Source organism: Rhinolophus ferrumequinum, chromosome 19 (assembly GCF_004115265.2).
Source record: "Rhinolophus ferrumequinum isolate MPI-CBG mRhiFer1 chromosome 19, mRhiFer1_v1.p, whole genome shotgun sequence".
Lineage (NCBI taxonomy): Eukaryota > Metazoa > Chordata > Mammalia > Chiroptera > Rhinolophidae > Rhinolophus > Rhinolophus ferrumequinum.
The window spans coordinates 28859856-28872058 of NC_046302.1; the positions used below are offsets into that span (position 1 = coordinate 28859856).

The 12203-nt window shown below is 36.0% G+C and overlaps 1 protein-coding gene across 36 annotated transcripts in view; it reads left to right on the forward strand.

Moving 5' to 3' along the window:
• The window catches only part of DTNA (dystrobrevin alpha), a 366357-nt gene that overhangs the window by 196754 nt on the left and 157400 nt on the right, over positions 1–12203 (forward strand). The gene's annotated exons all lie outside the window — the stretch shown is intronic.

Consider the following 12203-nt stretch of genomic DNA (forward strand, 5'->3'; position numbering starts at 1 on the left):
ATGTAAAACTGAGCAGCGTTTCCTTGTTTTGTTCTTTGAAACTGGTCCATTTTTCTTAGAGGATACCTTATTAGCAGCACTGGTCCAAAGCTGTTTGGCTCTTGTACTAAATTAAGCGGTAGGACAAAGTTCTCCTGCATGTTATTCAGTGTATTTATTGTAGCTGGGCTTTTTTTTTTCCCCCTCTTTCATCTTATTACGGCTAGCCTCATTCAATACGAATAGTTGAGTTTTATCCGTAATTTTTACAACATATTTTATTTCCATTAGTATTCTATTCTTCCAGGCATTGCGGTCCTATGTGTCTTGGAGGATTTAAAAATAGAAGTACATACAATACGGGTTAGTATAAAATGAACTCTTTTGCCTCCAGGCTGGTAAAGAGCTGAATGTAAACAATTCAGTGTGGCTTTGTGAAACATCAATTCCCAGAGCACAGAAGCCTCCTCCTGCCTTGTTTACAGATCACTCCAGCAGCTTGCTTCCGAGGGGAGGCTTTGATAGGCGCGGAGCAAGTTAAAGAAGAAAATTTCTTTATTAATCACTTATTTTGATTTCTTGCTCATAGTGTCTACTAATGGTTGATGTTTGGCTTTCTCATAAGGCATGACGATTTACTTTAATTTTTTAGCTAAGGGCTAACTTATGCAACTTCTCTCCTCTTAGAACAAAGTTGAGTTGGCAGCTGTAGAGACAAAACTAAACAGTAGCAGAGCCTCACTGTTAATTCAAGTATATTCACTGTTCAGTATTCCCTGGAATGTTTTCATATAGGAAAGCCTTTGAAAAATACTTTCTTAGCTTAAATCAATTATTTGCTACTAATTGACACTGATTGGGATAAAAGCCAATAAATTCTCCCAAGTTTGGTCATATACCACTCTTTCCTCAAAAAGGAATACTTAGATTTAGTTAAATCCATTTATGCTCTGTAATTTTTATTGCTATTTCCTTAGTCTCTAGTCTTTATACATTCAGGCCATCTTCTAAATTCAAGCGAGGAATTATAATCATGATTCAAAACACTTTTTGCCATAATTGCAAATAAATGGAAGTACTTCCATGATAAAAATATCAAAAGCATTGTAACACCAACCATTTGTAAAATGCCCATGCTTGTATCTGAATTTGTTCTTTCCTTTTCCCTTTGTTGCTCTAAATACAGAACAAGCTATGAGCATGTCTTCCAAAACAAAATATTTTCACAAGCATAAATTGTTATTAAGAATAAGAAATTCCCAGGAATTGGTGAAAGGTGATACCTGGTAAAATATTTTAAAGGATGAAATTCTCAATACTGAGGTAGAAATTGGTCAGTTTTTATTAAAGAAAAAATAAAAGAGGGAGGGAGGGAAAGAGGAAGAGAGAGACAGACCGACATAGAGAGAAGACCTAAGGAAAGAAAGATAGACGAAAGGTAAAGATAAAAGTTTAAATGATCTCTTAACCAAGCTCTCTTGTTTCCCACCAATACTAGAATGAGTTAAATCTAAAATGGGTATATAAAAGAAGAGAAATAGTGTAGTGTGGATGAGATGAAATTAGTAAAAAGTACTATTATTCTACTCTTCCATGTTTTAAATACTTGATAAGGCATAGATAGTTCCTTTCTATTAATTGAAATGAAAACAAATTCCTATAGTTGAATTTGTTTCAGTCCTTGCTATTGTGGGCTACGATATGAGCCAGTGTAGACATTAGAGCTAGAAATGTGTAAAAGTCAATATATATATCCAAATTTCTGTGGTCTTTATTCTCCTGACATTAGGCCATATGTACATGTCATTTCTGAGGTCACCATAACTGAAAAGTCCATAAGATGGAATTTTATTTTAAAATGTTTACTCTTTAAATTTTATTTTTTAACAGAATTGTATATTTTAAGGAGTACGACAGAATGATTTTGATATACATATACATAGTGAAATGCTTGCTACAATTAAGCTAATTAGCATATCTTCTGAAATAGTTACCATTTTTTTGTGTGTGATGAGAGCACCTGAAATCTACTGTTTTAGTAATTTTTCAGTATGTGATATAGAGTATCATTAACTACAGTCACAAGGCTGTCCGGTAGATCTTTACACTTGTTCGTCCTACATTACTGTAACTTTGTACCCTGTGACCAACGTCCCTTTTCCCTCACCCTCCAGCCGCTGGTAACCACCATTCTACTCTCTGTTTCTATGTATTTGACTTTTTCAGATTCCATATGCAGTGCGATCATGCAGTATTTTTTTTTCTGGATTATTTCACTTAACAGAATGTCCTCTGGGTTCATTCATTTTGTTGCAAATGACAGGGTCTCCTTTTTTTAAGACTGAATAATATTTCGTTGTATGTATATACCACGATTTCTTTACCCATTCATATGTTGACAGACACTTAGGTTGTTTCCATATTTTGGTTATTGGGAATTATGCTGCAATAAACATGGGAGTGCAGATATCTCTTCTAGATACTGATTTAGCTTTCTTTGGTTATGTATATACTCAGAAGAAGGATTGCTGAATCATATGGTAGTTCTATTTTTATTTTTTTAGAAACCTTCAAACTGTTTTCCATAATGGCTTTATGGAAGATCCTCTTATAGTTGTTTTGATGCTTACATTCTTAAGAAGCAAAATGACTTTTCATGTACTTGCTGTAAATTAGACATTTTGCCAAACTGTTTTAATTAAATCATATTTTTGTCAATCCTTGTTTAAATCATGCTTTATTATTAATTTTGAATGATTGGTAATGTGTTAATGACTCTTAACATTTTAGCTTTAATTTCTAAAGCTCCCTAGCCTCTCAGCAAATAGATAATTATTCGCAAATATTTACCTTTATCAAGGAGATAGACGTTCAACAGAGTCATGATAAAGAAGAATTATAATTACTACTATAGCCTCTTCTATAAAATTAACGATAATCGTTGAGCCCCGAGACAATATTTCTAAAATAGGTGAAGACCAAGCCAATGTATGATGACTCAATATCAGCTAGATATTCCATTTCTAGTAGCTACTATTTTTAAACTTATGACTTCATTAATGTGAATTTGATTATTGACAACCATGTCATTTTTTTTGTATAAAAAGAATTGGACTCTCTTTTTTAATATTCTTAAATGTTTCAAATGAAAAAGAAAATGGTACCATGATCATGGCCATGATGATGATGATGATGATGACAGTAATGATTAATACAGAAAATAAGAAAGATTTCATTAGAAATCTCTATGTCCTGTATGTAGTAAAAAGGCCCACGTTTTTAGAAAGTGTAAATATCTAATTGGTTGTGTGATTTTCAGATATTTACACCCAAATGTAATTAATTCCATTAATAGTGTTTACAAACCACTAACAATACATGTGCTTGTTATGTTCTTATCAGAACTAATTATAAAGTACGTTGCCTTTGCTCAATATGTATTAGAGGTGTTCATCAATAATGATTAAAGTTATCAAGAACTGTACAATATGTGGGAAGTATCTATTAGAAAAAAATAAACTTATTGCTGGGAATGAGCAATTTGTTATATTGTTAATAAAATGAACAATCAATTGGTTTCACTTTCATGATATTATAATAGCTTGATACATTTTAAAGCAATATTATTATAAAAATTTTCCATTACCTGGCATGCATATATTATATGTTAACTATTGACAACATTTCAATATTTTAATTATCTTTTTAAATTACACATTATTTGGTTTTTTGTATTTTTTTCAATTGCAGTTGACATACAATATTATGTTAGTTTCACATGTGCAGCAGTGATTAGACATGTAATTTCTGAAGTGATCACCATGATAAATTTAGTATCTACCTGACACCATACATCGTTATTATAATCTTATTGACTATATCCCCTATACTATAGTTTATATCCCTATAATTATTTTGTAACTACCAATTTGTACTTCTTAATACCCTCCCTCTTTTCATCCATCCTCCTCAACCCTCCATCTAGTCTGGCAGCCATCAAAATGTCTTTGTAGTTATGAATTTGTTTCTGTTTTATTTGTTCATTTATTTTATTCTTTAGATTCTGCATATGAGTGAAATCATTTGACGTTTGTCTTTCTCTGTCTGACTTACTCCACTCAGCACAGCACTCTCTAGGTCTATCCATGTTGTTGTAGATGGCAAGATTTCATTCTTTTTTATGGCTGAGTAGTAATATCCCATTGTATATACCAGGGGTGCTAAAAAAAGTATATACACATGACTTGTATTCATCTTTTGTTATCGGTATATACTGAGTATTAAAATTTTAACACAGTTTTTTTTTCTTTCTTAAAATGCGTATACATTTTTTTGGCACCTTCTGTATGTTACCACCTCTTCTTTATGCATTCATCCACTGATGGACACCCAGGTTGTCTCTATATCTTGGCTATTGTAAATAATGCTGCAATGAAATATGAATGCACATGTCCCTTCAAAGTAGTGTTTTGTTTTTCTTCAGATAAATACTCAGAAGTGGGATTATTGACTCCTTCTTTGTCTCTTATTACAGCTTTTGTTTTAAAGCTTATTTTGTCTGATGTAAGTATTGCCACCTGAGCTTTTTTATTTGTTTCCATTTTCATGAAATATCTTTTTCCACACCTTTACTTTTAGTGTGTGTGTGTGTCTTTTGATCTGAAGACAGTCTCTTGTAGGCAGTATATGTTTTGTTTTCTTATCCATTCAGTCACCCTATCTTTTGATTGGAGCATTTAATCCATTTACATTTAAAGTAATTGTTTACAAATATGTAGTAATTGCCATTTTATTATTCATATGTTTTATCTTTTCTTTTTTCTTCTCCTTCTTAAAGAAGTCCCTTTAACATTGTCTTTAATACTGGTTTGGTGGAGATGAACTCCGGGGAAGCATTTTATCTCTCCTTCAATTCTAAATGAAAGTTTTGCTGGGTAGTGTAATCTGGGTTGTAGGTCTTGCTTTTCGTCACTTTGAATATTTATACCAATTTCTTCTAACCTGCAAAGTTTCTGTTGAGAAATCAGCTGACAGTCTCATGGGAGCTCCCTTGTGGGTAGCTGTTTTTCTCTTACTGCTTTTAAGATTCTCTTCAAATCTTTAAGCTTTGGCACTTTAATTATGATATGTCTTGATGTGGGCCTCTTTGGTTTCACCTTGCTTGGGATTCTGTGCTTCCTGGGCTTATGTATCTATTTCCTTTGCTAGGTTAGGGAAGTTTTCTGTCATTCTTTCTTCAAATAGGTTTTCAATTCCTTGTCCTCTCTCTTCTTCTTCTGATACCCCTATGATGCAAATGTTGGTACGTTTGATGTTGTTTCAGATGGGCCCATTAAACTATTCTCAATTTGGGGGATTCCTTTTTCTTTTTGCAGATTGGGTGTTTTCTGCTACCTTCTCTTCAAAATCACAGATCTATCTGCTTCATCTAATCTCCTGTTGATTCCCTCTAATATATTCTTTATTTCAGTTATTGTATTCTTTGTTTCTGACTTTTTTAATGTTTTCCATGCCCATTTTTATGTTATCTGTCTCTTTGTTGAAGTTCCCCCTGAGATTTTTGAGCATCTTTACAACCAGTGTTTTGAACTCTTCATTTGGTAGATTGCTTGTCTCTAATTTGTTTAGTTCCATAGCTTTGTTGTATTCTTTCATTTGGGGCATGTTTCTTTGTTTCTGCACTTTGGCCGCCTCCCTGTGTTTGTTACTGTATATTAGGTAAGATCTGCTCTGTCTTCTCATCTTAGTAGAGTGGATTTATGTAGTAGGTATCCTGTGAGGCCCAGTAGCACAGTATCCCTCGTCACCTGAGCTGGGTGGTCCAGGTGTGTCCCTAGTGTGAGTTGTGCGTGCCCTCTTGTTTTAGTTGAGTCTTGGTTTGCACATCGCTGTTTGCACATCAATGGGAGGTATTGACCCTTGGGCTGATTGGTTGTGACTAAAGTGGAGGATTCACTTTAGCAGGGTTTTGGTGTCTGACCTGTCTGCCCTTTGGGTGTGTCATTTGTGGATGTGGTTTGGTGGTACTCTGGAGTGGTCTGAAGCAGGCCACAGGTATGTTGGTTCTGGGACCTCTTGGGAGGAGCTCTGTTGCAGGACATGGTTAGCTGCTGCCTGTGCCCTGCCTGGGGTCACTTGGCGTAAGCTGCAAAGTATCTGCAAATGGTTGCCACTTATGGTAGGCTTGGAAGTGCCTGGGAGAGGCTAAGCTGAGAACCAAGGCTAGTGGGTGCCCACTAGTGGGTGCCACTAGTGCCGGACTTGGGACTGCTTAGCAAGAAGAACAGGGCACACCGAAGCCAAATGCTGCTTATTTGGAGTTTGTGTACCTTTGAGAGATTTTAGGAAATTCCACAGTCTAAGCCAAGACAAGCTATATATTAGGATGGTGCAAAAGTAATTGCGGTTTTTGCAATTATTTTTAACCTTTTAAACCACTATTGCTTTTGCACCAACCTAGTAGAAAAGCCACCAGAGGCAGCTTGGGTGGGCCTGAAAGTTGGGTGGGGCGGGGTCTCAGGCAATCATCAGGTCAAGGCAAACCTTGTTATCCAGGTTGATGGAGATTCAGATATGGCAGCCACCTGTGTCTGTATACTGGATCAGGGGAGGGCTCAACAAAGGAACAATGACTTCTGCCAGCACTTGTATTTGGTAGGAAGTTGCCCCGCCAGCCCTCGCCCTGAAGCTAGACAATTCACTTACTTCTAATATGTCCCTGGTGTCTTTGCACCTGCTGGCCCAACACTGGAGCCCAAAGTAAGTGAGTCCATCAGTGAGTAAGTCTATACTTGGGCCCTTTAAAAGAAACACCTGGGACTCCAGCCTCTCTATCAGGCACAATCTCTGCTGGTTTTCACAGCCAGAAGTAGTGGGGACTTCTCTTCACAGCACTGGAACCCTGGGCTAGTGAACCTGGTGCAATTCTGGGACCCCTCGCTCCTTAGGGGGGACCTCCACAGCTGAAATACCCCTCCAGATTTTTAACCGCTGCACGTGGATGTGAGATCAGTTTGTTCTATGACTTTGCCCCTCCTTCGGGTCTCAACCATGGCTTCTTCTCTATGTCCTTAGTTATAGAACTTCTGTTCAGCTAGATTTCAGGCAGTTCGCGATGATCGTTGTTCTGTAGTTTAGTTATAATTTTGATATTATCATGAAAGGATGCAAACACAGCATTTACCTACCTTGCCATCTTGACCGGAACCCTAAATTATTTGTTTTAAATAAACAATAATATTTTATGCCTCACACCTATTAATTTAGGTTTGGGGAATAATTTTACTCAGTAAAATCACTTGCCTCTACCTGTCCCTCACATAAAATACCAGATTGATTGGTAATTCCAATGTAAAATGTGAATCCATTAAAGTAGTAGGAGAAACTATAGAACTTAAGCTAGAAAAACATGCACTTAAAGGCAGAAAACATAAAGGAATTGTTAGATGAAAAGTTATTACTTCTGGAAATGCTATAAGAAAAATTAAAAACAAATAGCAAGTTAGAATCAATATTTGCAACTTACATAAAAAAGTGAGTATCCACAATATATAAGCGACTCATAAATCAATAAGAAAAAGAACAGCAGTAATTATTTTTAAGACTATATTTTTAGAGCAGTTTTAGGTTTGCAACAAAATTGAGAAAGACATACAGAGATTTCCCATATATTCCCTGCCCTGACACCTGCATAGCCTTTCTCATTAAGAGCATCACTCACAAGAATGGTACATTTTTTACCAAGGATGAACCTACACTAACACATTATAATCATCCAAAGTTCATAGTTTACCTTAGAGTTTACTCTTGGTGTTGTATATTCTATTGGATATATATAATGATATATATCCATCATTATAATATCATACACGGTATTTTCACTACCCTAAAAATCTTCTGCACTCAGTTTATTTATCTCTCCCTCCCCACCCCTTTCTGGAAACCACAGATTTTTTTATTGTCTCCACAGTTTTACCTTTTCCAGAATGTCACATAATTGGAGTCATACAGTAGCTAGTCTTTTCATATTGGCTCCTTTATTTAGAATATGCAGTTGAGTTCTTTCATCTCTTTTCATTGCTTGGTTGTTCATTTCTTTTTAGCACTGAATGATAGTCCATTGTCTGGGTGTACCACAGTTTATCCATTCACCTACTGAAGGACATTTTGATTGCTTCCAAGTTTTGGCAGTTATAGGTAAAGCTTTTATAAACATCCATGTACAGGTTGTTGGGTGGACGTAAGTTTTCATCTCCTTTGGGTAAATACCAAGGAGTACAATTGCTGGATCATATGGGAAGAGTATGTTTAGTTTTGTAAGAAATCATCAAACTCTTCCAAAGTGGCTGTACCATTTTGCATTCCCACCAGCAATGAATGAGAGTTCCTGTTGCTCCACATCCTCACTGACATTTAATGTCAGTATCCTGAATTTTGGCCATTCCAATAGGTGTGTAGTTGTATCTTCTTGTTGTTTGCATTTTCCTAATGACATATGATGCGGGCATCTTTTCCTATGCTTATTTGTCATCTGTATATTTTCTTTGGTGAGGTGTCTGTTTAGGGCATTGCCCATATTTTAATCAGGGTGTTTGTTTCCTTCTTGTTGAATTTTTAGCGTTCTTTGTATATTTTGGATAACTGTCCTTTATCAGATGTGTCTTTGCAAATACTTTCCTCTAGTCTGTGCGTTGTCTTCTCATTCTTTTGATATCATCTTTCACAGAGCAGAAGTTTTGTAAATTTTTTTAAATGAGTCTTTTATTGTTCACTGAGAGAAGCTTTTAATTTTAATGAAGTCCAGGTTATCAGTTATTTCTTTCATGGATCACATCTTTGGTATTGTATTTACTAAATATTTGTAAAATACCTAGAAATTAAACAAATATCATTTTAATCTTAGCAAATATTTTTAAAAGAAAAAAAGGAGAGGGAGATAATACCCATTGTTAGGGAGGGTGTGGAAAATGTGAACTCTCATACACTGCTGTTGAGAGTATAAATTGATACTTTGGAGGGGGAACTCCAACCTGGCAATATGCAACAAAGGCTTTAAAAATTACATAGCCTTGGGCCCAATGATTGTACTACTAAGAAAATATTCTAACTGAATAAATAGTCAAAAGTACATATAGGTTTTTTATTGTTGTGGCATTTATAAGTGTAAACAAGAGCAGTCATTCAGGGGGAAAAAAAAACTTCTGAAAAATAACAAAAGCACCGGCTCATATTTATACTCTGATAGCTATAAAGTGGTAGGAAGTCATAACATGGCTATATGTTTACTTAAGTGTTCTACTTTAGTCTTTAGATAGAACATGTACAGGCAGCGTGGTGTAGAGCCTAGCTGAGTTAATATAAGCATACACATATAAGGCATTATTAAAATACTAATGTTAGAAAGTAGAAAGAAAATCTGAATCCCTTTATCCATCTATATTCGTCTTCACAACTGATGTTGCACATAAAAAGTCCCATATCAAATGGGGGATGGAGGTACATTTTTAAAATTTCACTTAAAGACGGTGCCAAATAGTAAAATCTGGAATGCCTTGACTTTGATAGAAAACAGTAAAATATTTTAATAGAATATACTTCCCAATTAGAATTGTTTAAAATTTATTCAAAATAAATTTCTGCTCATATAAGGATGGGGAGAGGATCATTGGTATTGAATGTAACCTAGCATTTAGGTATAGTGGAGAGGGCTGCAATCTAGGGCAGTGTTGTTCAATAGAACCTTTTGTGGTTCTATGTCTGCACTGTCCAATATGGTAACTACTAACCACATGTGGCTATTGAGCACTTGAAATATGACTGCTGTAACTGAGGAACCAGCTTTCTAATTTTGTTTAATGTTAAGTAATTTAAATAGCCACATGTGACTAGTGCTATCTTATTGAACAGTATAGCTCTAGAATTAAGCACAACAAATAGGGTCTTTTATTTAATGTGGGGATTCATTTCAAGCATCTCTGATGAATTAGGATGACATAAGACAAGAAGGTAAATATACTTTGTGAAATTTCCCTTTCATTCAAAGAAATAGTGATCAGGGATATCCATTGATTTTGGTGACTCTAAGTCCAAGAGTTTCCAGAGAAGTCTGGGTTTTAAATATTCAGTAGCCTTACTCACTTAAGGATTCTAACGTTCATTCATTTTCTTATTTAATAAAAGAAACCCACTTAATTTGAATTTATGTGTGTCAGTGTAAGAAAAATGTACTGTTCTCCTTTATTCTCATACTACTACCACATTTACAGTATTTCTGACACCAGATGTGTGGCTTTTCCACACCAATCGATTCTGACCAACTGCTTGGAGTTAGTGTCAGATACCACAGGTTAAGGATTCAGTCTTACAAGACTGTTCCCACTACCACTTCACATGCCAATTGCAAGTCCAGACTGGCACCTGTGCTTCTGACTGACTGGCTATAAATCAGAGGTTCCCATAACCCCCTCCTCAGGTTCCATCATTTGCTAGAACAGTTCACAGAACTCAGAGAAACACGTTTACCATTTTATTATAGAACAAAGAATATGATAAAGGACACAGATGAGCAGCCAGATGAAGAGATACAAAGGGCAACCTCTGGGAGGGTTCTGAGCACAGGTGCTTCTGTCCTGTGGAGTTAGAAGTGCGCCATCCTCCTAGAATATGGATGTGTTCACCAACCCAGCAGCTCTCTGAACCCCATACGTTGGGAATCTTTGTGGAGTTTTCATCACATATTCATGATCAATCATTAACTGAATTTCCAGCTCTTCTGCTTTCCTTGGAGGACGGGGGTGAGGCTGAAAACTCCAAGCTTCCAATCATGACTTGGTCTTTCTTGTGACCAGCCCCATCCTGAAGCTATCCGGGAGCTCACCAAGAGCCATCTTATTAGAACAAAAGACACTTCTATTACCTAGAAAATTCCAAAAACTTTAGGAGCTCTGTATCAGGAACCAGGGACAGAGACCAAACATCAAAACAAAAGATACTTCTAGTGTTCTCATCTCTTAGGAAATTACAATGGTTTTAGGAGCTCTGTGTACAAGGGACCAAACGCAGAGACCAATCAATTTTTTTCTATTATTTCATAGTCAAGCACTATAATTGACTTTTAAAAGATGACAGTCCATAGTCTCTAGATTCAGAGTTTCCTTGGAGTATGCTTAGGAGTCACATGATACAGAACAGATATCATAGAGGAAGGGTAAAAAAATGCTTTGTGTAAAAAAAAAAAAAAAAAAAAAAAAAAAAAAAAAAAAAAAAGCCCTAGGATAAACTTTAAAAATAGTAAGCATTAAATAGATGGCTGAGGAAAAGAGGACCCGTACAGAGGGAACAGTATGAAAATATCAGGGATGGACAAGAATCAGAAATCTCTGGAAATGTAAGTTAGTTATGAAATGGGTTAGTCACGTAAGTTAGAACTCAAAAGGTGTTCTGGGACCAGATCATCATCACCGTCACTGTCACCTTCACCGTCATCATGACCACCACCATCATCACCATCATCATCAAAATCACAGTGACCATGTATTGGTCACTTAGCATTAGGCCAGACACTTTTCATGTATTATTTGATTTCATTCTTGCCACAACCAATGATACAAATATTGTCCTCATTTATTGGTAAGAAAACTTGGCCAGTAACAGCCAAGTGGGGTGTCAGGCCAGAGGCAGCCCTGTTAAAGCAGGCTGAGTCTTCACCTCTGCTGAGTGTTCTTGTCTCTCTTCTATGGAATATAAACTGCTTTAGCCTCAGTACTCTGGGAAGCCACATAAGGAAACTCATTCTGACAGCAGCATAGGAAATGGACTAGAGGGAGGCCATACTAGATGGGTGGAAAAAAGTGAAGAAGTTAATCCTGTAATTTCAGAGCAAGGATGAGGGAGGTTCTGAGCTAAGGGAGTGAAAGTAGAATTTGAAAAGGAATCAGTTTGAGAGGTGTTTTGTCAGTTGTCTGTCTGTACAGTAGGTCAAGTAGATAACATCTGACTTATTTTTTTAAGCCTCCCAAAAAATTGTCAATTACTGCATGAAGCACTAGAGCATGATTGTTGTGGCCAAGGAAACTGCATATCTTACAATATGCAAGTTTTTCTAACACGACCAACCTACATAAACTATCCTGTTGGAAGCAAGTGCCACTACATCATCTATATATTTGAAATATGTAGAACATCACAATATTGTTTGGGGGTGTGATATAACTGAGGTGGGAACT